Source organism: Myodes glareolus, chromosome 22 (genome assembly GCF_982192425.1).
Source record: "Myodes glareolus chromosome 22, mMyoGla1.1, whole genome shotgun sequence".
Taxonomy (NCBI): domain Eukaryota; kingdom Metazoa; phylum Chordata; class Mammalia; order Rodentia; family Cricetidae; genus Myodes; species Myodes glareolus.
In genome coordinates, this window is record NC_142047.1 from 12,827,928 (window position 1) to 12,854,344 (window position 26,417).

The following is a 26,417-nucleotide window of genomic DNA, read 5'->3' on the forward strand; positions in this document are numbered from 1 at the left end:
ATAACGTGTCTAATTTCTCGGTGAAGCAAAGTGCTAGTTAATCATCCACGTGTGTCATGTGATGGTCCCAGAGCTGCAGGCGGAGAGCATTGAGAATACCCAAGCTAGAGAAGGTGGGGTTGAGGCACCTGATTCTTCACAGTCAGCATTACGAGGCCCTGCTGGAACAGCCACCCCTGCTGATTCTGGGACACGCTTGAGTCACCATGACAGGGAAGGATAATGAGAAGCCAGCACTAAGATAGGAGGGTCACAGGAGACACCTGGGTTTCTGGAAGTCAACCCACCTCCCACCTGGCCAGTTGGGATGGAAGAAGCAGTTTTCTGGGTCCTGAGGGGTGGGAAGCATAACTGGAGAGTCCCTGGTCTCCACTTACAGAACGGAAGGAAATCGGAGTGGAACACAGGTGTTTCTGTCCCTGAAAGGACAAGAAATCAGGTGGGGCGATTTCCCATCACCTGCCCCGTGGAGCTGGGGACAGTGCAGTGTTCAGAGAGTGAGACTTGGGAAATTCACCTGGAAAACCCCAGACCAAATGTCTGCGAGATGTCTGGGCAAACAAGACATGGTCCTCCTGAGAGAACAACCCTGACCCATGGGTGCTGCTTTCTCCAAAGGAGCCCACCTAGCCACCAATGCCTTCCTGGTCCTGCAGGATCGGGGATGAATCAGGTATGACTTGTGGGGGAAAGGGAGGTATTGTGCTGGTTAATTTGTCAACTTCATACAAAATGGTCTCACCTGGGAAAAGGGAGCCTCAAGGGAGGGGTTGCCTCCTCCAGATTGCCCTGTAGACATGTCTGTTGGGCATATTCGTCATTAATGATTGATGTGCGAGTGCCCAGTCCACTGTCAGCTAGCAAGCCAAGGTGTGTGTTGTACAAAAGGTATAAAAGACAGGCCTGAACTGAACTGGGTGTTCTCCTTTTTTTTTTTAAGTTTTGTATGGGTGTTTGGTTTACTGTATGCCAGGGCAGGGCAGGGATGAGCACCTGACTCTGGACAGGCCCCTGGCTTCAGTTCTAAGATTTAACTCTAGTGAAGGGAAACTGCTCTTGGCAGATGCTAGCAAAGGAACAGATGAGCCTGCCCACTGGCAGCTGCCCACAGACACTTGCTTCTTGGCCCCTCATTCTGTAGGCCAGTGTGAAAAGTAAGACTGTGAGCCCCATGCGTCTCAGGCATGGCATCTGCACCGAGAGTCTGTGCCTTCCAGATTCAAAGCCTGATGCTGAGGGCCTAATGCTGCGGGCAAGTGTTGAGTGGGCTCAGAACGGGATCCCTCTCGGTCCTGGAGCAGGAAGCAGAGAAGAAGTCTCAGGGAGGAAGGGTCAGGCTCTGGTTCTGCAAGGAATGCAGAGGACATGAGACAGCACCCAAGTCCTGCTGAAGATCTGCTGGAGGCAGTTCCTTAGTGGAGGTCCCCTCTTCTGGGGTATGCTGGATTGTATCAGGCTGCTAACACTAACCGGCCCAGGATAAAATGCTTGTTTTAGCTTTCTCTTTTCATTATGCTTGTAACTTCAGGACTTGTGATTGCTTTGCTCTCAAATTACAGAAACCTGACCACAGGGTTTACACTGGTGCTATTTCTGTTACTTAATAAGTCCTTTTATTGTTAGTTCAGCTGTCAGAAACCTCGGAGAAGCACTCAGGCTTTCTCTCTTTCGTCTCTGCTGTTCTTAATGGATTAGCTATTTCGTGCACAGGTATCTTCTATTACAGAAAAGCTGCTCCCCACATCACTCACACACACTAGAGAAAAAGCAGGAAACGGGATAGAAACAGGATGCTTGTTGCCTTGTAAGCTGGGTGCTGGAGAGATGGCTCCATGATTAAGAGGAATAACTGCTCTTGAGAGGACCTGGGTTCAATTTCGAGCACCCACATGGTAGTTCATACCTGTCTGTCTCTCCAGATCCATAGGATCTGATGCTCTCTTCTGACCTTTGAGGACACCAGGCATATGCGGTGCGCACAGACATATGGACAAACACTCATACACATAAAATAAATCTTTTTTTTCTCTTTCAAAACAGGATTTCTCTGTGTAGATTTAGAGGCTGTTCTGGAATTCACTTTGTAGACCAGGCTGGCCTTGAACTCACAAAGATTCGCCTGATGGGCAAGTGCTCTACAACCAAGTTCTATCCCTAACTATAGATTCTAAAGGTTGAAATTTAACCAACAGCATCTTTTTATTTATACTTTCACTGTAGAGGCTGAAAATCGTTTAAATGACTTTTTATTCACATTTTCCCCTGGAGTTTCTAATCACACCCCCACTTCACCACTTGCCTTGAACCATTTTATTTAAACAGCCCCATTGCAATATGGTATGAAAGGCTCAGAAAGGAAGTCAGAGGAACTAACCTAGACAGGGGTCGTTGGGAACTGGGAGGCTGTCCCGTCCTATTAGGTGAAGAAAATAATGGAGGAATCTAGCTGATTCAGATCAGGAAGATAAAGGAAAGGTCTAAGGCTACCTGTCATTCTGTGCTTTTGCTAGATCAACTGGTCAATCAATATAGTCAAGGCTGTTAAATGTTTGTATAGGTTTGGGAATAGTCTTAATGGAAGCTTCTGTTCCTGCCCCTGACTTCCACAGCCCTGGAGCAACCAACTTCTAATTTACAAAGATGAACAAGCCTTCTGTTCCCTTGTCAAACACGGTGATTCAAACACTCTGAGTGACAGTGGTAGCGTGGACGTGATGCCGAGTGTCCAGTCTGTGGTGCTATTCCTGTCTCTTCCAGTCCGTGCTTTTAAACATGTTTATTGGCCATGGGTAGTTTTCATTATTGGCTGTCCAATGGCAGATCATGAAGGGCTTGGGTGGAAAGAAGGGGTACAACGGTGTCTCATTCCAGAGCCCAGGCTGACCTTAAACTGGCAATTCTCCTGCCTCTGTCACTCCACCCAGTGTAAAACTGTTAAGTGGATTGTGTCCAAGTTTCCTGGGGCTGGGAAGGAAACCCTTGACAACATGAACACGTGGATATAGCATGGTGGTGGGAACACACCATGACCTCTGACACAGAACATCTGTCCCCATTCCAACTCCACACCTGAACCCCTCTGAACTCTGTGGAGGTGTAAGGGACTGTGCTGTGCTTCTCAGAACTGACAGAGCACAGCAGGCAGAGGACCTGGCCCTGCCAACCAGCACTGCTGGAGAAAGGATCACATTCCCACAGATTCAGAGCTATTTCTTTGTTCTCTGTCACTCTGGACTGACCAGCTGTTGTTTCCCTTACAGAATGTGGAACTTTTCATGTCACCTCTGCCCAGGGGCCATACTAATCGCTCTGCTCGGGCTTTAGGGTCTGTGATGCCAACTCAACCACTGACTGACCAGTTTTTAACTGAGGCAGAGTTAACAGTCCATCGCTGAGAGAAGTCGGGGCAGGAACTCGAGCAGGGGAAGAACCTATGTAGCAGAGGCCATGGAGGAGTGCTGCTTCCTGGTTTGCTTCTTGTGACTTGCTCAGCACACTCTGAAACGTCTGTCACATTACCTGCTAAGGACAACAAGGAAGGCAGCCTTTTTCACGGGTTAAAGAAGTATTGTCACAACACTTAAAAAGCTAGGGCAGGAGGATCAGGAGTTCAAGGCCAGTCTGGGCTGTGAAGTGAAGAAAAAGAAGTGTTTTCACAAAAGATAAAAGGAAGGACAGTGTTTCCACTGGCTCACTGGGATCTTTGGTTTCAAAGGTAATTTGTATTTTCTACCCTCTTCAGACTGCACCTCAGACTTCATGACTGAATGCCTTGAGCCCGTCTCCTCCTGCCTTATATTCCTCTCTCTGCCCAGCCATATCAGTCCTGTCTCCACGTCCCTAGTGCTGGGATAAAAGGCGTGGGATTCCAAGTGCTAGGATCACCTTTGTGTGAGCTCTGTTTCTCTTATAGACTGGACTGTTTTCATGTTGCCCAGGGTAGCCTTGAACTAACAGACATCCATCTGCCTCTGTCTCCTGAGTCCTGGGATTAAAAGCGTGCAGCACCACTGCCTGGCCTCTAGAGGCTTAGCTCTGTGCTCTGATCTTCATGCAAGCTTGATTTGTTAAAACACAAAGTATCACTACAACTTTCCCTGTGCATTGTCAGCCCCTACGAGGTAAGAGAGCATCTTTTCCCGATCCTGATTCAAGAAGAGGGTTTATTTTATCTCACAGCCTACTGACCAAGAAGGGAAGTCAGGGCAGAAACTCCAGGCAGAAACCCAGAGGCAGGAATTGATACAGAAGCCAAGGAGAAATGTTGCTTGCTGGCTTGCTCCCCATGGCTTGCTCAGCCTGCTCTCTTATGCACACCAGGGCCACCTTCCCAGGGGTTGCACAGCTCTCAAATCAGTCATGAGATCATGGAATGCCCACTAGGCTTGCTACAAGGCTGACCTTATGGAGGCATTTTCTCAATTAAGCTTTCTTCCCACAGGACTCTAACTTGTGTCAAGTTGACAAACATCTAGTCAACACACACCTATCCTAAGTAGTCTGTCTGCTTTCCCATAAGCCTCTGCTCCTTTTGGGCAGGTCAGAAGCAGGAGAAGATGGAAACTTTTCATCTTGGGTGACAGGCCCCTGCAATGGGACCTTTAAGCCTGGACGATGGATGACTTTGCAGACACATCCAAGCTCTGAGGTCAACCCCTCATCCCCGAGAGTAGATACTTGGCACACACTAGCATCCTTGGTGGATCAGAATTCAGGGAATGCCTGAGCTTCTTCACCCAGCCCTCTTGCTGGAGAAGGAGGACCATGAGAACACAATGTCTCTGTGTGTTCAGAGCTCAGGCCTAGAGATTGAACAAGGTCCATTAAAGCCAGGGATGTGGAGTGCACTCCAAAGCCTAGCACTTGCCTGTGCTCCACAAGGCCCACCCTGGTTTCAAGGGCATCTCCTGGCAAGAGAAAAGACTAATCTCTTCTAAGACTGTAGAAGCTCTGAAATACTATCCATCCTGGCTCTCAAAACCCCTTTATTGTTGAGGCCACCAACCGTTGCTAAGAGACCAAGCAGGCTTACTGGCACCATGGAAGGGAATCCCCAGAGTGCTGTGCAGAACCAGCCCTGGCAGCTGTCTGGGGCTGCCCACATCCTTGTCTGTCTTCTGGAGCCAGAGGTCTCAGTCAATGTCCCGTGCTACCGTCTCGCCAGCAAGAACCACACGGAACACTAGGATCCTTCTGCAGAATAGCTTTATGTCTCTTGGGAGCAGAGCATAAGCCAACACGGCCGTGGGGACCCAGATAAGATGGAACCCATCCCTTATAAAGGAAACAGACCCTGCCCTGGACGTGTCATTCCCGGATTGGCTGACTGCTCCCAGTCCCAGGTGAAACCTCGGGAGTAGGCAGGGACGCAGCGGTAGAGAGTTACAAAGCACGTGCGCTGAGATTAAAGGCGTGTGCCGCCACACCTTGGGGTCACAGAGGTCAATCTCTACCTTTGTTCCTAGAAGCAATGGAGAATGTGGTCCGGCCCTCCACATATCCCCCTTTTTTTACTTCTTTGCAGAAAGGCAACTCCCTAGGAAGGTAAAGATAGAGGTCGCACTTCCCAAAATGAAAACATAAAAATGGGCTTACACGGAATCTGTCCCTAGGCTCATGACACCTGGAACCTATCCGGCCTGCCCTCTGCCATTTTTCTGGGAAAGGGAATATACAGCAGAAAACCCTTAAGCAGAGCGACTTATCTCTCAGAGAGGGCCATTCTCTGTGCGATGCTCTTCAGCTCGACAACCTTCAGGGCTAGCTAAGCCAAGCACTCCACCCTGTGCAATGGACCACAGTCCTAGGGGTGCAGGAGCTGGTTGACTTAAACCCTACTGCTTTAGATAACCACACATCAGTAGAGGCCCCCTGTTTCAGGGCAGCCAGCGCTTGTGCAATAACCACTTTGTCCCTACAATTTTAGGATTTGAGTCAGCAGACCATCCATAGGAAAAACACTAATCCATAGCATAGGACTGTTCCAAAACATTTCCACCCCCACCCATTCTTTGAAGTAGGGGAATGAGAGACACGGCCCAGGACTGAAGTCCTACGGCCAAGCTTATAAATCATCTCTAGGACAGTAGGGAGGGGGCCCAAAATCTTATTGGTTGTAAAAAATCGGGGAGACACAGCCATCCTATGGTTGACTGGTAACAACTTCAGGAAGGCTGAGAGTGTCCTCCATCGGTGCTCTGTCATCCATCCGCAAAATGGCAGGAGGAACAGCAGCCAGGTCCTCAGGCGAATCCGTGTGTTGTGGATCACTCTTCACTGTTCGGGTCAATCACTCTGGCAGCCAGAATGGGCTTTCTTGATCCTGTGGGAAAACACAAACAGCTCCCCTGGATCTCAATAAGATGGGATCCGGGCCTTTCCATTCATTAGAAAGCACACTTACAGCTGTATCGGCTATCTGGCGGTAGGCGCCGTAAGGGTAGTTTGTCTGGGCAGCGGCATAGTGCCCTCGCCCAGTCAGGAGGTCAAATGTCCATTGCTGTTGTTCTGGAATTAAGGCCTGAGCGTTAGCTCTGGCCTGTTCCTGGGCTACCTCGTGCCACAGCGCTTTCCATTCCAAATATTGACCCATGCTGATGAGCGATGCTTTTGCAACTGTTTCCCAGTCCGCTGGAGTCATGGCAGACAAGGCCAATCTATCCAACTGGGCTAAGGTAAAATTAGCAGTCACTCCATACTTTCTGACTGACTCTGCTAACTCTTTGATTTGATTGTACTCCACAGGTGCATGTAATCGCCCGTTTTCCCCTTCATAAACGGGGAAAGCCAAGTGTAGCTTTCTCTTGACCTTATCAGGGATAAATGAAAAGGTCTTTGGCCCAAGGCTTTCCTCATAAGGAGGCGCCGAAGGGGCAATTGAGGGAAGGTGTAGCCTATAATGAGGCGGATGGACCGTTTGGGATAACCTCATGGCCCTGCCGTTGGCTAATTCTACTTCCTCCTCTGTATCCATTTCTCCTTCCTCTTCTCCTGCAGAAGACTTTTGGCCTTGTGGGCCAATATTCTCCCCCATTTCTACTTCCTTAGAATTCCTGGAGGGTCCTTTTTCCTTAATTTTTTCTCTCACGCGCGCGTCTAACCTCCCACTGCATTCAGTTTCTGATATTCTGTCCTGAATTTCCTCCGCCCTTGCAACAACCGCTTGGCAAGATTCATCTTTTAAGCAATTTTTGATGGAAAATAAGAGAATTGCTAAGATAAGCATCAAGGCCTGTATGAAACCTTCCCAATGCGGAGACAAGTCGAGCTCAAAACCGAAAAATCCAGGAACAGACATTACCTCTCTGATATGCAGACCCTGCAGTTCTGAATCCTTCCTGAATCCAAAGTGAATCCAAGAGATCCCCGTCGGTGCGGTGGTCAGGATTCCTCGGCGTCCCGAGGGCTTCGGCACCAGATGTCCCGCGCTACCGTCTCGCCAGCAAGAACCACACGGAACACTAGGATCCTTCTGCAGAATAGCTTTATGTCTCTTGGGAGCAGAGCATAAGCCAACACGGCCGTGGGGACCCAGATAAGATGGAACCCATCCCTTATAAAGGAAACAGACCCTGCCCTGGACGTGTCATTCCCGGATTGGCTGACTGCTCCCAGTCCCAGGTGAAACCTCGGGAGTAGGCAGGGACGCAGCGGTAGAGAGTTACAAAGCACGTGCGCTGAGATTAAAGGCGTGTGCCGCCACACCTTGGGGTCACAGAGGTCAATCTCTACCTTTGTTCCTAGAAGCAATGGAGAATGTGGTCCGGCCCTCCACAAGTCAACAGCCAGTGGCCGTTCTGAGAAACCACTTGCTTGGAGTGAGCTGATTGTGCCTGGCAGGCCCCAGAGAGAGGAGGAACTCTTCAGTCTTGGGCCTCCTTCTAAATAAATGGGCATAATTAAACATCAGCTGGCCTCCCACTGTGATGGCTGGAAATTAAAGAGATAATGGGCCCAGGAGAAGGCTCAGCATGGAAAAGTGCTTGTCACACAAACCTGGAGACCTGAGTTTCATCCTGAGAGACAACACCGTGGTGAAAGGGAGAACCAATTCCACAACATGGTCCCCTCTCCTCCACACATGAGCCTTGACACATTCACCTCCCCACCACACAATTAAGAAAAAATTTATGAAAGTGACATAAAAGCCCCTCAACCAAAGAATGGATAAGGAAATGGTGGTACATTTACACAATGGAGTACTACACAGCAAAGAAAATTAATGACATCTTCAAATTTGCAGGAAAATGAATGGAGCTAGAAAACATCATTTTGAGTGAGGTAACCCAGACCCAGAAAGACAATTATCACATGTACTCACTCTTTAGTCATTTTGAAACATAGAGAAAAGTAAACCAGCCTACAAATCACAATTCCAGAGAACCTAGACAACAATGAGGATCCTAAGAGAGACATACATAACTCTAATCTACATGGGAAGTAGAAAAAGACAAGATCTCCTGAGGAAATTGGGAGCATGGGGACCATGGGAGAGGGCTGAAGGGGAGTGGAGAGAACTGGAGGGGAGCAGAGAAAAATGTAGAGCTCAATAAAAATCAATTAAAAAATTTATGAAAGTGATATCAAGCTGGACAGTAGAAAGTCATGCCTTTTATCCCAGCTCTCTAGAGGCAGAGGCAGAGGCAGAGGCAGAGGCAGAGGCAGAGGCAGAGGCAGAGGCAGAGGCAGAGGCAGAGGCAGAGGCAGAGGCAGAGGCAGAGGCAGAGGCAGAGGCAGGCAAATCTCAGTGAGTTTGAGGTCAGCCTGCTCTACAGAGTGAGTTCCAGCACAGCCAGAGCTACAGGGTGAGCTCCTGTCTCAAACAAATAGTTAAGTTAAATTATAAACAAGCAAACCAGAGTAACAAACAAACAAAATCATCAAAGAGAAACTACAAGAAACAGTTCAGAGACACACATTCACACAGAAATCTCATTAAAAAACAAAATCAGAAACAAAAATATATAATTAAAAGACCTGTAAACTCAAACAACAACAACAAAAAGCCCAGGCAAAGCATTATGAGACAAAGAACACCCTGCAAAAATCTCGCTGAGTCTGTTTTATCTTGTCCATCTACTGCTAGGCATAGGGCCTGCCCCCAAGAGTGGATTTTGTACCCAGTGAGACTCCACCAGACAAAACTAACTTTTAAAAAAATATTTATATATTTATTATGTATATAATATTCTATCTGTGTGTATGTCTGCAGGCCAGAAGAGGGCACCAGACCTCATTACAGATGGTTGTGAGCCACCATGTGGTTGCTGGGAATTAAACTCAGGACCTTTGGAAGAAGAACAATGCTCTTAACTGCTGAGCCATCTCTCCAGCCCACAAAACTAACTTTTCCTTCATGGCAGTTATCAGTTGGAGATAACATCTAGATTAGGGATAGGGGCCAGTGTTCACGTGGCCTCTCAGGACTAGGACGCCACCTGCCATAGCGCCATGCAGGCCCTTTGCTTGCTGCCACAGCCTGTGAGTTCCTAAGTGTTGGTCCTGTTTTGTCTAGAAGGTTTGTTTCCCTGGTGTCCTCCATCCCCACTGGCTCCTACACTCTTTCTGCCTCATCTTCCACAAATTCCCTGAGTCCTGAGGGGAGGGGTTAGATGGAGGCATTTGATTAGGACTAGGTGCTAGGCTTAGGCTCTTTCAGGTGTATGTCCAGGAAGTGGGTCATGAGGTAGTTCTAATTTTAGTCTTCTGAGAGACCTCCATTTGGATTCCTATAGTGTCCACAACAGTTTTTTTTTAAATTCCTCTTTTTTTTTTTTTTTTTTTTTGCTTTTTAGTATTCTTCCTCTTTCTTGCAATGATTGATTGTTTGAATTATTCTTGTAGACCAATCTTTCAGGCCACTCTGTGGAGGTTACACTACTCTGGTCTTATCCAAACTCTGCTGGTCAAATGAGTCAGGCCCTGCTGAGGTGACCTTCCTCAGGCTGTGGTTTCCCCCCACAATTCTTTTTCAAAGAAATCACCCATGTAAAGGGCACTGTGGTGTGAACAGGCTGAGACAGGTAGGCCCCAGGCTCAGGAGAGAATACTGTGCTGTGAACAGGCTGAGACAGGTGGGCCCCAGGCTCAGGAGAGAGCACTGTGGTGTGAAAAGGCAGAGGCAGGTGGGCTCCAGGCTCAGGAGAGTGCACTGTGGTGTGACCAGGCAGAGGCAGGTGGGCTCCAGGCTCAGGAGAGTGCACTGCGGTGTGACCAGGCCGAGGCAGGTGGGCTCCAGGCTCAGGAGAGTGCACTGTGGTGTGAACAGGCAGAGGCAAGTGGGCTCCAGGCTCAGGAGAGTGCACTGTGGTGTCAACAGGCAGGGACAGGTGGTCCCCAGGCTCAGGAGAGTGCACTGTGGTGTGAAGAGGCAGGGACAGGTGGGTCCCAGGCTCAGGAGAGTGCACTGTGGTGTGAAGAGGCAGAGGCAGGTGGGCTCCAGGCTCAGGAGAGTGCACTGTGGTGTGAAGAGGCAGAGACAGGTAGGCCCCAGGCTCAGGAGAGAACACTGTGGTGTGACAGGAAGAGCCAGGTGGGTCTCAGGCTAGAGCGAGAAATCAGAAGAGCCTTCAGCCTTCTCATTATCTGTGGGATGGGATACTTGGTGGCAGTCATGAGGTTTGGTGTGCTCTCTAGAGATAAACAAGCAGGGCCTGGTTCACAGTAAATGCTTCCCAAATGTTGATTACTCCATTTTTTAAAAAACAAAATAAAATCAGAGCTGCTTTGCAAAGAACTGTGTAGACCCCTGGGTGTTTGCCAGAGGCCATGGGGAAACAGGGACCACTGAGTTCCACAGGACAGAGTTGGCTGAGGTAGGCACTGAGCTGGAGTTCATTTTATGGCACAAGTTGGAGACAGGTGTTGGAGAGCCAGCCTTCAGGGCTTAGGGTACTTTCTCTCCCTGTCCCAGCTTCTCTGCAAGCTATTCATCAGTAGGAGGTTGAAAAAACCCTGGGGAAGGAATGGGGCAGATTTTGTCTTGTCACAGCGATCTCTTTTTGTCTGGGTTCTGCCACATCAGGGTTGGGGACAGCACCCCTTCTGCGAGCTGCCCTCCAGCCCTACAGGTTTATGGAGAGATTTCTTCTGGTCACACTTTTGCCTGCTCTAGCAGCCTCAGGTTAGCTCTTCTTAATAGATCTGTTTGATGATGCATTTTATGTAACTCTGTGTTACAAATGAACATCAAATTTTCTTTAAAACAGGGTCTTGCTGGTGTATTCCAGGCTCACCCTGAACTCAAGATCCTCCTGCCTCACCCTCCCAAGTACTGGGAATATAGGCCTGCACCAGGACCCTCTGCTCCTCTCAGAGGCACAATCCATGGACGCAAAGGACCAGTGTAATGTGTCCGACTCAGTACTTCACCATAAGAGTTTAGAACATTAGAACAATGACGGCAATATAGTTCACGGTAATTTTTGGTGTTTTCTGTTTGTTTGTTTGTTTGTTTTTGATACAGGGTCCATTATATAGCCCAGGCTAGTTTTGAACTTGCTGTTAAACCAAGGCTGCCCTCAAATTCTTCATTTTCCTGCCTCTACCTTTCAGGTGTTGGGATGATAGGTATGTACCACCACACTGGATTCAGTTCATGATATCTGACTTATCATCAGGTCACAGACTGAGATAGAAGGGTTCCTAAGAGTTCAAAGCTAACCCGAGCTATATATCATGGTCCCACTTCAAATAAGTAAAAAAAAAAATTATGTTGCAACAACAGCAAAAAGAAATTGAGGAAATATACATGTTAGTTATCTAGATTTAGAAGTGCCAAGGTGTACATATGTTTTGAAAACACTGTATAAGACAAACATAAGTAACTTGTATTTTCCAGTTAAAAAATATTTTTAAAAGAAGCTAGACCAGGGTGGGAGAATACAGCTATAATCCTAGGACTTTGCCGCCTGAAGCAGCAGGACCAGGGACTCAGGGCCAGCCTACGCATTCAGAAAGTTCCATGCGAGTCAGAGTTCCACAGCAAGACCTTACCACAGAAGGACAAAATAAATAACAGGAAAAAAAGAAATAAAAAGAAAAATGACATAACAGGAGCTGGAGAGATGACTCAGCAGTTAGGAGCACTGACTGCTCTTCCAGAGGACCAAGGTTCAATTCCCAGCAACCACAAGACAGCTCACAACTGTTTGTAACTCCAGTTCCAGGGAACATGAAACCTTGGCAAAATACTAAAGCATGTAAATTTTTTTTAAAAAATCATATAAAAAAAGAACACACACATTTAGAATAAACATACCAAGACAAAAACCCTGACTCCATTGATTCCACTGTGGATTTAGGGCATTTACATATTAAAAACATGCTATTTTGTGTTATGTTATTATGGATTTCTTTTATGTTTCTGTAATACTATGATATATAGATTATCTTCCAACTTCCTGGTCTGTCCATGGTAAAGGAGAGTGATGAGCCTTTTAGATTGTGAGTTGGCCCTGTGCTATGAGCTATTGTATACACCTTTACGGTAGGAGGGGTCACCTGGAAGAGCTAAGCATGTTGGTGGTTTAGGATTTGAAACCTCGAAGGATGGGGAGGAGCTGAAAATCAATTGATCACCAGTGACCAACAACGTAAGCAGTCAGCCCATACAAAGATGGGTAAAGTGCTTGCTGCCACCAAGTCTGAGTCAAATCCCAGAGACTCACATGGTGAAGAGAGAACCAACTCTTCCAAGTGGTTCTCTGACCCCCACACATGTACACAACCTATCCACACATGTACAGATAAGTGTTATTAAGTTCTTTAAAAACCTATCACAGGGTGAGTTGGGATGGCTCAGCACATGGAAGCCTTTCCCGATGGTCATTTCGCAGGGCCTGGAAGGTGTGTGTCCCTCACATGTGCCTCATCCTGGGCACTTCTCCATCATCTTCTGTACAATAAACCGCTAGACGAGTCTCCCTGGGGTCCATGAGCTGTAGCAGGAGGTAGGGGCATCAAGTACTGAGCTCTCCACATGGGATGGTGCTAGAACGGACTGGGCTCAGGAAACAGGAAGAAGAAATCCCACATTTCTTGTTATGTTGGAGATTGACCCCAGGGCCTTGCTCTACCACTGGGCTTCATCCCAGGCCCCATACCTTGCGACTTACAGAAGTCGTTTGTGTTAATTGTGATTTCAGAGGGAAAACTGGTTTAGTTCTTGTCTTACTTACTATTGCTGTGATGAGACACCATGACCACAGCAGCTCTTTGAAGGAAAGCATTTCACTGAGGTGGCTTAGAGATCAAAGGTTTTGTCCATTATCATCATGGTGGGACATGGTGACGTGCAGGCAGACATGGTGCTGGGGAAGGCAAAAACAGAAGGAGGCTGTCAAATCCTGGGCTTAGCTTGATTTCTGAGGCCTCACAGTCTACCCTCACAGTGACACACTTTCCTCCAACAAGGTCACACCTCCTAATTGTGCCACTCCATAGGAGCTTATGGGGGCCAATTACCTTCAAACTGCCACACATCACTAGGTCACTCATGTACACATTTGGCTTCAGAAAAATGAAGGAGTTTTCAAAATATTTGTTACAAAGTGGAGACATTGACAATGATGTCAGTTGGTGGGAAGAGGTGGTTGGGGACATGGTTTGAGAACGTCCACTTAGGCAGAGACAAGATTTCAGATGTGAGCCCCACTCCTGCCTTCCCTGGCCTTTAGATGAGAATCAGAAGTCCTCCCTCCCACAGACCTTGAGCCAAGCCAGAAGAGGTCACAGGAGAGGCAAGGAGCCTTCCCAGGAGCTTCTCGAAATTGAGACTGCAAAACCCAGCAGGATTTACCAGCTGAGAAAACCCCTGTTGAACTGAAGCAAACACAGGGCGTCTCTTGGTGATGCTATTAGCTGCAAATGGCTTCCAGGAGGGACCCAGCTCAAACCAGAGCAAGAGCAGAGGGCAGGCGCCTGCAGTGTGTCCCTGGGGTTCTGATTGCTAGCACAACTGTGGTTACCAGAGTGTGATCTCAAGGGCCACCAGGCATCCCTGCTAGAGCTCAGATCCTATGACAAAGCATCTTCAAAGTTGGTCCCCTGGCTGGAGGTAGTGTTGTACATCGTGACCCCGAAATCCAAGAGGTAGAGAGCAGAGAACTGTGAGTCAGAGACCACTGAACTTAAAGCAAGATCTCCATGTCCTGGACACACAGGGAATACAAAGACAGTCTGTATTTAAAAGTAAAATCCGGCAAAAATCCCTTTCTTTGAAGGGCCATCTTCAATGCTGATATCATGACTTGTTCACAAACACTTATCTCACAGCAAAGTAGTGTGCAGTCCTGTGTGGTCCCCAAGCCTAAAAGTCCTGTGATGGAAGAAAATGACATGAAAACAGTGATGTGGGCACCATGGTAACCATCTGAACTTGGCACAGTGAGGCCATGGGACAAAGTTCTACCTGGAGACCTTCACAGAGGAGCTAACATGTCTGCTAAGCCTTGACCTTTCAGGGGTACCTATGGGAGACAGGCAGATGGAGGATGAAAATGGGTGTGAGGGAAGGGCCTGCCAGGACAGCCGTCCAGGGAGATATGTCATCAGGCTATGTTGTAGGAGCAACTGAAGAAGGTCAGAAAACACATCATGACCCATATGATCCACACACTGGAATGGACGCGCTCAGGTGAGGGTGTTTGCTGTTTGGGCTGTGACACTCTGAACGGAACATGGGGGGGGCGAATCATGGGTTGGGAATCCCTTTCAGGAGAGGCTCTGCAGACCCCCCCCCCCCCAGGAAGCTCGCCTGTGCTGGGTGGACTCAGGCTGATCTTCCCCTAGACTCCAGGATTATCCTGAGCCTCCCAGACTTCTCAATGCTCTGGAGAAATACCACTCCTGCTGAGTGACAGCGAGCTAGGCTCTCTGCCGGCAAACCCGGTGTCTCAGAGGAAAGATGCCTGCTTTCCTAGCTCTCAAGTTGCTTTTCTTCTGCTGCACCTTTTGCTTATGTTGACAGAAATGCAGCTCTCGCCTTAAACAGAATAAGAGATCATTCATTCTAGTTGAATAGGGGTGACTATGGCCCAGGAACCTAGTTCAGGTCACTTCAAATAGTAAGTCTGACATAAAAGGTGGTCATAAGAGCTTTCCTTAGTTATTAAAAAATTCCAAGTCAGTGATTAGTGCTGAAAAGATGGACGAGTGCCGCAGGTAACGAGGACAAGTGAAGTGGGATCTCAGCTATCTAATAGCATCCTTGGCTTTGGAGATTGTCAGAGCTAGTATCTGCAGGTGGGTCTCAAAGACTTCACTGATGACAGAAGGATGTTAGGTCAGACAAAGAGGTCAGTAATGAACAGCTATGAGCGAGACAAAAGATAGTTTGGTCCTGGATCTGCATCGTTCCAACTTTCCATCTAGGAACTTCTCATCCAGAAGTCTGCCTACAAATCTTCTGCACATATATGGGCCTTTGTTTTTGCTTTCTCTGGAAATATTATTTGATACTACACGACAAGAACATAAGAATATAAGTCAGAAAACTTTGGGAACTCATCTCTTTCTCAGGGTGGCCCATGATTTCTGGGGAAGTTATCCAGTGATTGTTACGGTAATCACCCAATGCTCCAACTGTCCTCACACACAGCTTGTTGGTGGGAACCCTCCTCCCAGTTCTATAGGTAGAGCTCTCCTAGGGGGGGGGGCTCCACTGCTCCCCATCCGGGAAGCTTTGGGATTGCCTCTGATCTGAGGCTTGGATGGGGCACAGGGGCACAGGGATCAAAGGTCTCCTGTAACACAGTCCTCTATTCCAGGGTGCACAAGGGATGCGAGGGCTGAGGACAAGGACAGGCCACACACCTGCATCCAGAAGCAGGCATCAGGCGCAACGAGAACTGACGCACAACAGTGCCACATCTCGGCCACTTCCGGTTCCTCCTCTGTGCCCAAACTCACAGGCTCAGAGGGAGGTGTACTGAGTCAGCCAGTGAAGACAGCTGGCATGGCAGTGTAGACAGGAGGAGACACACGCTCTGTAAGTGTATTGACAATACTTTGGAGAATAACTTACAAGCAACTGTGCATACAACTTAAAAAGTGACCAGAAAGCTTTTTGCCCGTTATTGTCCATCAGTATTTACTAGTGAGAGTGGAGTGTAAGTCACTACTATAGGACTTCTCAGCACATGCAAGGCTGTGTGCTCAAACCCTAGTACCAGAAAGACCTCTTAGAAATGTTCCCCAGTGGTAGACTGTCTACAACCACACGACTGTTAGCTCTCTATTCTTGAAATAAAGCAGCCCACGGGGAGTGGGGTCTGGGGTTGGTGCTTCACCCAGACACTTTTTGTGTTAACATCCAAATGGACTGGAGAGCCTGCTGGTGTCATTAGCTGAGACAAGGGTTGCTAGAGTGAGGGGTGGGGACCACAGAGAAGCAGCTGCTCAAGAATACAGTGACCTCAGCCATCTGCTCCCTGGGATTTACTCTTACGTTTTCAACTATTGTCCAATTTCCTTATTTGTTCTCTCTCTCTCTCTCTCTCTCTCTCTCTCTCTCTCTCTCTCTCTCTGTGTTATTCTATTTAATTTATACTTTTATTCCTTGTATTCAATCCATGGGAAGCTGCTGCCTACAATCAGGGTGGGTCTTCCTCCATCATCTCCTCCCCTCTAGACACCCACACAGACATGCTTAGGGTGTGTCTCCTAGGTGAACACAAATGCAGTCACAATGACCATCACGGTCCATCCACGGAGCATGTGTACCAAAAGATGTGGATTCCTAGATTTTTCAGTGTATTATGAATGCATACTCTGCAGAAAAATAAAGATGAAAAAGAAAGGCAGGGCACCTGTACCCTCCAAACAGGAAGCTACGGCGGTGATTCATAGCCCTTTCCAGGACGTGCACTATCGTCCATGAAGTGGTACTCTAAGTCAAAGGGTCACTCCAATCTGGTGCCTGTAGAGATGCTCACTGACTGAAGCTAAATATCTCCTCCTCGTGACCTTCAGATTGGTGACCACTGAAGTGTGACTGTAATTCTGGCCTCCACTGTTAATGCTGTGATCCCTATCATGGTGGGTCTTTACACAATCCATATGCCTACAAATTTTAAGATGTCATATTTTTTTCTGCTGTGTTATACTCCATTGTGTAAATGTACCACATTTTCCTTATCCATTCTTCGGTTGAGGAACATTTATGTTGTTACGAGGTTCTGGCTATGATAAACAAAGCTGCTAAGAACAGAGTTGAGCACATGTCCTCATGGTACAATTGCGCATCCTTTGGGTATGTACCCAAAAGTGGTATTGCTGGGTCTTGAGAAAGGTTGTTGCCTAACTTTCTGAGAAATCGCCACATTGATATCTAAAGCAGCTGTATCAGTTTGCACTCCCACCAGCAATGCAGGAGTGTTCTCTGTACCCCATATCCTCTTCAGCATAAGTTGTCATCAGTGTTTTTGATGTTGGCCATTTTCATAAGTATAAGAAGGAATCTCAGGGCTGGAGAGATGGCGCAGAGCTTGGGAGCACTGGCTGCTCTTCCAAAGGTCCTGAGTTCAATTCCCAGCAATCACATGGTGTTTCACAACCATCCAGGATGAGATATGGTGCCCTCTTGTGGCCCGAAGGTATATTGAGCACTGTATACATCATAAATAAATCTTTAAAAAAAAAGATGGAATCTCAGAGTTGTTTTGATTTGCATTTCTCTGATGGCTAAGTATGTTGAGCAGTTTCTTAAGTGTCTTTCAGCTATTTTAGATTCATTTAGAGCATTTTAGAGTTCACAGTTTAGGTTACAATAATGGTACCTCCACTAGTTTAAAGGTGGAGAGAGGTGGAGCCAGTGTCCAGAACAGCTGCAACCAAGTTTCTTACCATTTTAAAAGCTCTTCAAGACAGTAAAAAATTAAAAATAATGCAATAAGGACAGATTCAAACATAAAAGAACTCTAAATGGGTCACAGAGTTAAATAAATGTATGTAGACTTGCTTGATAACTGTTTTGATACATGTAATTTTACCATGTTAAAGTTAAAGCCTTCCTTTTTGTTTAAACAGAACAGGGGAAATGATGTGGGAGGTCCTTCTGTCTATGTGTTACTTTTATTGGTTAATGAATAAAGAGCTGCTTTGAGCTTTTAGCAGGGAAGAATAGAACTAGGCGGGGAAAGCTAGGCTGTATGCTGGGAGAAAGAAGGGCAGTGTCAAAACAGACTTGGTTACTTTGAAGTTACATGGAGCCACTGCCAGTGTCAGACATGCCAAAACTTTGCCTGTAAGCCACTGTCACGTGGCAATACACAGACTAATAGAAATGGGTTAAATTAATATGTAAGAGAATAGCCAATAAGAAGTTAGAGCTAATGGGCCAAACAGTGATTCAATTAATACAATTTCTGTGTGAGTATTTCAGGACCAAGCTTGCCGAGCAGCTGGGAACCATAAGCAGCTCTCTCCTCCAACATTGGTCTGTACTCCACTTTTTTAACTGGATTATTGAAAGTAAATTTCTAAAATAGGCCAGAGGGTAGAGTCATCCTCTGTGACAGCAGGCTCCCCTAGATGACATCTAAAGGTGACAAGCTTGGCCTTAGACTCAATCATGCATGGCCCTAATCCTCAGTGGATGCACAGCCCGGAGGACACTAGAAGCACCAACCTTCTCGTACTTCCTCTTACTCTTTTATGGAGGAAAGGGGCTGCTTCATGCTCAGTCCTGTGTGGTTGTGATCTCCACTAAGCCACCTCCCTCCAGTCCCAGTTTCACAGTGTCCCTGGTTTACTGTATAAAACAGCACGTCAATAAAGGACCATAAGAAACATCGCTTCAAAGAATTACACTGGTGTGCACCGAGGTAAGGTAAACCTCAAAAGGAGGAACATCTATTATAAAGAAATGAATCCCATGTGGCCCTCTAGGCAGGTGAAACAGAAGCAACAGGACAGAGATAACTCCACTCTCAGGCCCTGTAGTAAGGGACACAACATTTCTAGTATCAAATACTGATTCTCATAGAAGAAACAATTTGTCCAGCTTGGGGCCTGGCTGGGCATGGGATGATGAGGTAAAAAAGTTGTATAAAGAATTATTTGGAGGGTTCTGGGCTGGGGTAGAATTCAGTGGTAGGGCCTTTCCTAGCAAATGCAAGATGCTAGTTCAAGCTTCAGCACTGAAAGAAATGGAGCTGAACTGAAGATCTTTCTTAACAAGACTTTAACCTATGCTGGGCTTTTAAAGCCTTATTGCCTCAGGCCTGAATGCATGTTGTTATGCTAGCAATGGACTGCTATGAATCTTTCAGACCTGCCTAGACAGTTCTTTCCTCCAGCACTACATGTCAGGGGTTGGTGGCAAGGGCTGTTCTTCACTGTATGCTTTGTTTGTGAATTTGAGACAGTCTCAAGTAGTCAGGTTAACTTCAAACTCCATCTGTAGTTTTGGTTGGATGTAACTGTTGACCTCCCTACAAGCTTTCTTCTTCTTTCTTCTCTTTCTCCTTCTCCTTCTCCTCCTACTCCTCTTCCTTCTCCCTCTTCTCCTCCTCCTCCTTTCCCCAATCCTCCAACTCCTCTTTTTCCTCCTTCACCTCTTCATCCTCCTCTTCCTTGCCTTTTGCCTCCTCCTTCTTTGTTTTGTTTTGTTTTGTTTTGCTTTGTTTTGTTTTGTTTTTTAAATCAAAACAGGGTTTCTCTGTGTAACATTCCTAGTTGTCCTGGAACTAGCTTTGTAGACCAGGCTGCCTAAAACTCACAGAGATCTGCCTGCCTCTGCCTCCAAAGTGTTGGGATTAAAGGTGTGCATCACCACCACCCAGTACTTTCTCTTTCTTAGGGAAAACACTGTGCTGAAACAAATCCCAGAAGTCACAATTCTCCTGCCATTCAGGTAGAGAGACAAGATGTGTAGAGAAGGAATACCTAGATGTAAGGTGCATGCCTGTGATCACAATACTCAGAAGCTAAGGCAGGGATGTTGCTGTTCTAGGCCAGCCTGGGATATATAAGAAATTCTTATCTCAAAACCAAAAGCAAACATAATAAAAACAAAACTGAGGTGATGCTGACCAAATTGTGTTCCTTGTACCAATCTGAAAATAAAGAGGACACACACACACAAAGAATAAGAAGGGGGCATTAGTACAAGGTCCAGCACAGAAGAGCAGGAAAAAATTTTTTGAAAAAATTTTTTAGATTGTCTCTAAAAACAGAGAAGGGGGAGAGAAAGACAACTTATCTGACCAACCAGCTGTCTAATTTTTTTTTGAATCACTGTGACAAAATACTGACAAAGTAAGTTGATGGAAGTAGATTTGGGTTGTTTGGTTTAAGGTTTTCTGTTCATTTTTTTAGACAGTCTAGTCACATAGCCTAAGCCAGCCTGGAGCTGCCCCCACTCCCACCCACAGACAGGGTTTCTCTGTGTAGCCCTGGCTGCCCTGGAATTCTCTCTGTAGACTGAGCTGGCCTCAAACTCACAGAGATCCACCTGCCTCTGCCTCCTGAGTACTGGCATGAAAGGCATGCCCCACCACTGCACAGCATTCTTTCCATAATGCAGACCAGGCTTGAACTTGTGACCTTCCTTCCCAGTCTCCTAAATTCTGTGATTGCTGATATAAGAATCATAGGAAAAAGAAGTAGATTATTGAATCTGCTTTAATCCAAAAAACTATTAATCTCAAAATAGTTAGCATTGGTATGGATTTTGGTTTATTGATATCAATTTAAAGTTATTTTTTATACTGTATGTATGTTTGTACTCTTGATTGGGGTATTGTTCTTAAATAGCTCATTAAAAATATAATGTATAATTTAAAAATACAGTTTAGTGATTAGTCATTTATAACAATCAAATTTGTAATATTTGGTATGTTTTCATGGATATATATATATATATATAGTCTTCAAACACTTCAAAGACATACAGAATTTAAATAATGTAAGACTTTTCTTGACAGTGAGATGCATCTGCTCCTGACAGCCCCAATTTGCTTCAAAAGAGGATGATGGACATTGAAGAAATGCCATATGGAGTTTGTTTACTTAATTGCAAAATCTAGCCATTTGGGTAAAGAAACTGTTGTTGTCAGGGGCTGTTTATTCATTCCCAGTTGCTCAGATCCAAAATAATCACACAGAAACTATATTATTTGCAATACTGTTTGACTAATAGCTGAAGCGTATTTTTAGCTAGTTCTTATATCCAAAACTAATCCATCTCCATGAATCTGTTCATCACCACAAGGTCATATCCTACCTGCAAAGTTTCAGCAGGCTCCAGCAGAGGTATTTGTCTGCTGTGGCAGCTATGTGACTTCTCCCTGATTCCACCTGCTCTCTTCTCTATCTGCTTGGAATTTCTGTCTTGCCCTATTCTGTACTGTAAATAGGTCCAAAGCAATTTCGTTCATTAGCCACTAGCATTTACAGCATACAGAGGGGAATCCCACATCAAATCGCCCTTGCCCCAATTGCTGACACTATCCAAAATGAAACAGCAGGATGCAAAAGAAAGTGACCAAACTTTCCCATGACAAGGTAGGACATTCCATCAAAATTCCCTGCTTCTCAAAACTGCCCATCAGTTATACCAGCCCTGTAGGCCAAAGTTGGATGCCCCAACACTGCAGAACATCTGACTGTCCAGAAAGCCAGATGTCCCTATCTTAGGTAACATTACTCCATTCTGAGTTATTTGATGGAGTTAAAGACTAAGAATTACATTTAAAGTTTTCCTGAGTTATGATAGAAGATAAATTAGGTATAAAACTTAAGAAACACAAAGATAAGATAGATAATATAGGATTTTCTCTCCTATCTTTTCCCTTGGAATTTTCACTGGTTTCCAGGTAAGCTTTTCATTCTGATAGCAAATACCTGAGACTATGGACCTACAGAAAAGGTCCTCTTTGCTCAGTTTTGGATGTTTCAGTCTACAATCTGTTTAGCACTGGGTCTGTGGTGAGTCAGCACACTACAGTAGATGTGTCTATGGCCGGGGGTGGGGGGCAGGGGTCAGGCCTCTCTTCTTATGGCCAGAAAGTAATGGAGATCAAGAGGAGGTGCCCTATGCCATGCCCTTCAAGAGCACAATGTCAATAACCGAAAGACCCTCAACTAGGCCCTTTTGGTAAAGATTTCACTACCTTCCAGCAGCACTAGGCTGGGCACTAAGAATTTCAAACATACCATGGGAGGACACTCAGCATCAAAGGCTCCTGCTGTGACCTAAACATCTGCTCTAGGCAGAAGATATCCCTAAGCATACTATTCTCTCAACTTCCACTCTGCAGTTGCCTCCTGTCTGCTGCTCCAGTTCTCTACCCAAACATCCCAGAAAACACTCAAGAATACCCCACAGAACACTCATGAACAACCCACAGAACACTCACAAGCCACATCTCAATTTCCTCCCGGAACCTCATCACCATTCCCGTCAATGAGATTCACAACCTTTGGTGTTTTGAACTTTCTCTCACCCTATACATCTGTTCTGCTGTGCTTGATCTTAAACCCATATCCTCACACATTTAGTGCAAGTATTTTACCGTAAGTTTGAATCCCAGGGCCTCCTCTCACATGCCTGTCTTATTAAATAAGCACATTTTTGTGCCGCCACCACTGTTTGGATAATTTCCCTGCTCTTCTGCTTTTCTGGGAGGCTCAGTTGGATCAGCCAGCCTTCCTGACTTCTGATTCAGAAGAACATGACAATTCCCTTTCTTCTTTTTGTTTATGAGGCTGTCCAGAACCCACATATTTTTAAACTCCCTAACTAGCCCTTCAGAGGCTCCACTCTGTGATGGGTTGAGCACTGGGGCAATGAGTATGTTATGGTGGTTACGGGTGTATGGGTAAGCATCCTTGTTCTTTCTCGAGCTCCCTTTTCCTGGCTGTGTGACACCTGCAACCATGTAGCTGCCCTCCATTTTGGCTTAGCGTCTCCATTCCTTTCTTCTTCTCTGCTTCCCTAAGAGCTTGCTTGCTTTTGGGATTTCCTCTTAACCACTAATAAACTGTTTTCAGCTTCTATTTCAGTCTATATTCTTAATATTTTTTTAATTAATTAAACAAAGAACCCTCAGAGGGGATCCCATTTCCCCCATTATCATAGATGGTTTTACCAGGACTCCCCAAGATTTAATTCTTTAACTGAAGGAGAAAGCAAACCTGTTCTTGCGTCTCTAGATGGCATCACATCTTTTCTGCTCAGCTCATACAGATGAATCACAATACAGCAGGACTCGGTATGTGCAACTCTCCTGCCCAAGACCTGCCAATGGAGTGTTTTGAGGACAGATTGAGAATGGGTTTTTCAGCTTGGTGCCATACAGGTGTCACGGTATGTCAAATTATGGTGGGCTCAGGTTTAAGTTGATTTCAAAACCTGGTAAATACTCTGAGGTGTCTGTTTCCACTGCTGTGACTCTGAGGAAGCTGTGTCAGCCCTCTGAGCCTTTTTACATCAGTCAAGCCAAGTGTCTGGAGGATGGATCAGCATTCTGTGTGGAAAGTCCTTAACCTTGTTCACGTTAGTCGGGGAACTGTTTTGTTACTGATAGTTCCTGCTCTCAGCAGCCCATATAAAGAAGTTGACCCAGCCAAAGTGCTGCCCTGAGGAGCTCAACAGTGTTTCCCAAGGCCTCGCTATAGGATGCACCTCTGTGTTGCTTTCCTTTGGGAATTATCTTTTCTGGTTACTACTGACCTGTGCTTTGGTTTTAAACTTACCTTTTCTAGTTTACTAGCCATTTATGACAAATGATAAGTTTCAAAGGCTTGTGTCAATGTGTTTACTCTAGCAGAGGGTGGCGGGCTTTCTATAAAGAGCAAGAGAGTAAATATTTAGTTAAGGCGCGGTGTGTGGTCCAGGAAAACCAGCACTCCACTCTGCTACTGTAGCAACCTCCAGAGTGAGAAGACAGTATGCAAATGAGTGGGCGTGGCCGCGTCACAGTCAAACTTTACTAATGAGCAGGAGAATTTGTCCCTTAAGGTAATTTTCATGTGTCATGACTAATTTTTCCTAACTGCCTAAAAATGTAAACCTTCTCCCTGGTTAGTGGGTTTCACAGAGACCTGGGCTCAGGCTAACACCTACTGGCAGGAGTTTGCATTTGAATGCAAATCAGTGAAGTGACTTAAGAACCATGTGAGGTGCTGAACAGTGCTGACAATCTGTGGCTCTGCAGAATAATCTGACAGTGATTAAAGTAACACAGAGACCAGAGTTGGGTGCGGAATGCCCTCCATGGCAGAGTGCTTGTCTAGCACTGCAGGGCCAAAGCAGAAACACCAAGGACCATTCCTCCCTGCTCCTGAGGAACAGCACCTTCCCTTCCTGCCCCTTCTGGGCACTTCCTCTTGGTGGTGGCTGCCTGGTGCCTCCACCACTGGGTCTGCCTTGGAGTTATTTTCTGATCCATGGCTCCCTACCTTCCTGACATGTAACAAACACTCAGCAAGCATTCTTTTAATCTTTTGCATCAGATTTGAAAGTAGGATCTGAAGATCTACTTTCTGAGGATCTGGGGCTGGAGAGATAGCTCAGTAGTTAAGAGCAAGTGATACAAGAGTGACAGAGGACCTGAGTTCGAGCCCCAGTATGACACAGTGGTTTGCAACCATCTGTAACTCCAGCTCCAGGGGATCTGACACTCCCTTCCGACCTCTTACTGCACCAGACACACGCATTTATGTGGGCAAAATGCTCACACATACTAATTAATGTCTTTTTGAAACTCTGAAGGTGTGCTTGGTGATACAAGCCTGTAATTCCAGAACTTGAGGCAGAGGCAGGAGGCCAAGTGTTCAAGGTCAGTCTGAACTATAAAGGGAGTTCAAGACCGGCCTAGACATATGTGAAGATAAATAATAATATTTGATATCATTCCTCCTATTGTGTAACATGAGCTGGTGGGAATCTTAAGAACTGGACCAGGTTTGATGGGGGTGGGGAGGCTGTGAGAAGGCAGTCACTCCAGAACTGGGTCCCCCAGGCAAGGTTGCTCTACTTTTGTTAGACCTTCCTCAGGAAGCAAGTCTCAATAGAGAGAAAGTGTGGTCTGGAAATTCTTATTCTGGGAGAATATTATTGGTCTTATTATGGTTAGTTATAAAAAGAGCACAATATAAAACCTGGCATGGTAGAAGTGGGCATGCAATCCCAGCAGCAGCATTGGAGAGACTGAAGCAGTAGGATTACTGTAAATTCTGGGCCAGCCTGTGCTATGTGAGTGGATTCTAATCCAATTTGGACAACAGAGAAAGACACACACACACTCAAAAGAGAAAAAGAAAAAACCCAATACCATATTCAGCTGTATCCATGGGAGCATGGAGCTATTCTTACAATGTTCAGCAGGTACTGGGTTCGACAGGTGCTCCTGCAGAAGGCCTGCTGGCATATGATCAGTGCACACTCATTCTCCTGTGTATTTATTAAGTGTCGTGCCAGGGATGGAGTCCAGGACCATTACTGGCTTACTAGGCAAACACACAGTACTGGGCTACAGCTTTAGCACTTTCTAATTTTTGTTTATTTATTTTGAGACTGTGTACACCAAGCAAGGTTTAATCCCTCCACCTTCTTTCTTATCCTCCCTACAGTTAAGATTACTTCCCGGGCTGGAGAGATGGCTCAGAGATTAAGAGCATTGCCTGTTCTTCCAAAGGTCCTGAGTTCAATTCCCAGCAACCACATGGTGGCTCACAACCATCTGTAATGAGGCCTGGTGCCCTCTTCTGGACTGAAGAAAGAATACTGTATACATAATGAGCAAATAAATAAATATTTAAAAAAAAGATTACTCCCCAATTTCTGTAGTAATGAGAGCTGACTGAGGGACTGGGTGTGCTGTGTGTGTTGTACCACAAACTTGAAATCATCTCTAATTTTAAATCTCTAATACATTGAAAATGCATGTAAACAGTGTTTACATATTTATCAGGTAACTAGAGAAACATCCAGGCTAGGTGTGGCAGTGCACACCTTTAGTCCCAGCACTTAGGAGGCAATGCCAAATGGATCAAAGGAAAATGAGGCTAAGGTTACAGAAACGACTCACAAACAACTTGTTTGTTTGTAGAATCCATGATGTAGAGAATATGGATATAGAGACTCAACTATATGTGGTTAAAATAATTCAAATGAAAGCAGGAAGTAGGGACATAGATCAGTCAATAGAGAGTTTGTCTGGAATGCAAAAGCCCTAAACACCATTCTCTGTCCCACATAATCCATGCATGGAAGTGTAAGCCTGTAACATAGAGGTTCTCGACCTTCCTAACATGGCCCTTTAATTTAGTTCCTCATGTTGTGACCCCAACAATAAAATTATTTTCATTGCTAATTCATAATTGTAGTTTAACTACTATTATAAATCATAACATAAAATATCCGTGTTTTCCAATGGTCTTAGGTGACCCTCTGAAAGGGTCATTAGATA

At 45.9% G+C, this 26,417-nt stretch overlaps 2 long non-coding RNA genes across 2 annotated transcripts; one reads left to right on the plus strand and one right to left on the minus strand.

Annotated features, from left to right (window-relative positions):
* The first annotated feature begins 108 nt into the window (after positions 1-108).
* Positions 109-25,767, plus strand: LOC148118433 (uncharacterized). Its single transcript, XR_015735908.1, has 3 exons — positions 109-673; positions 23,183-23,311; positions 25,579-25,767. It is a non-coding gene; the product is annotated as an uncharacterized LOC148118433 (long non-coding RNA).
* On the minus strand, positions 5,189-9,767 carry LOC148118434 (uncharacterized). Its single transcript, XR_015735909.1, has 2 exons — positions 7,301-9,767; positions 5,189-6,322 (listed from the first exon to the last, which is right to left on the minus strand). It is a non-coding gene; the product is annotated as an uncharacterized LOC148118434 (long non-coding RNA).
* Positions 25,768-26,417: the final 650 nt, after the last annotated feature.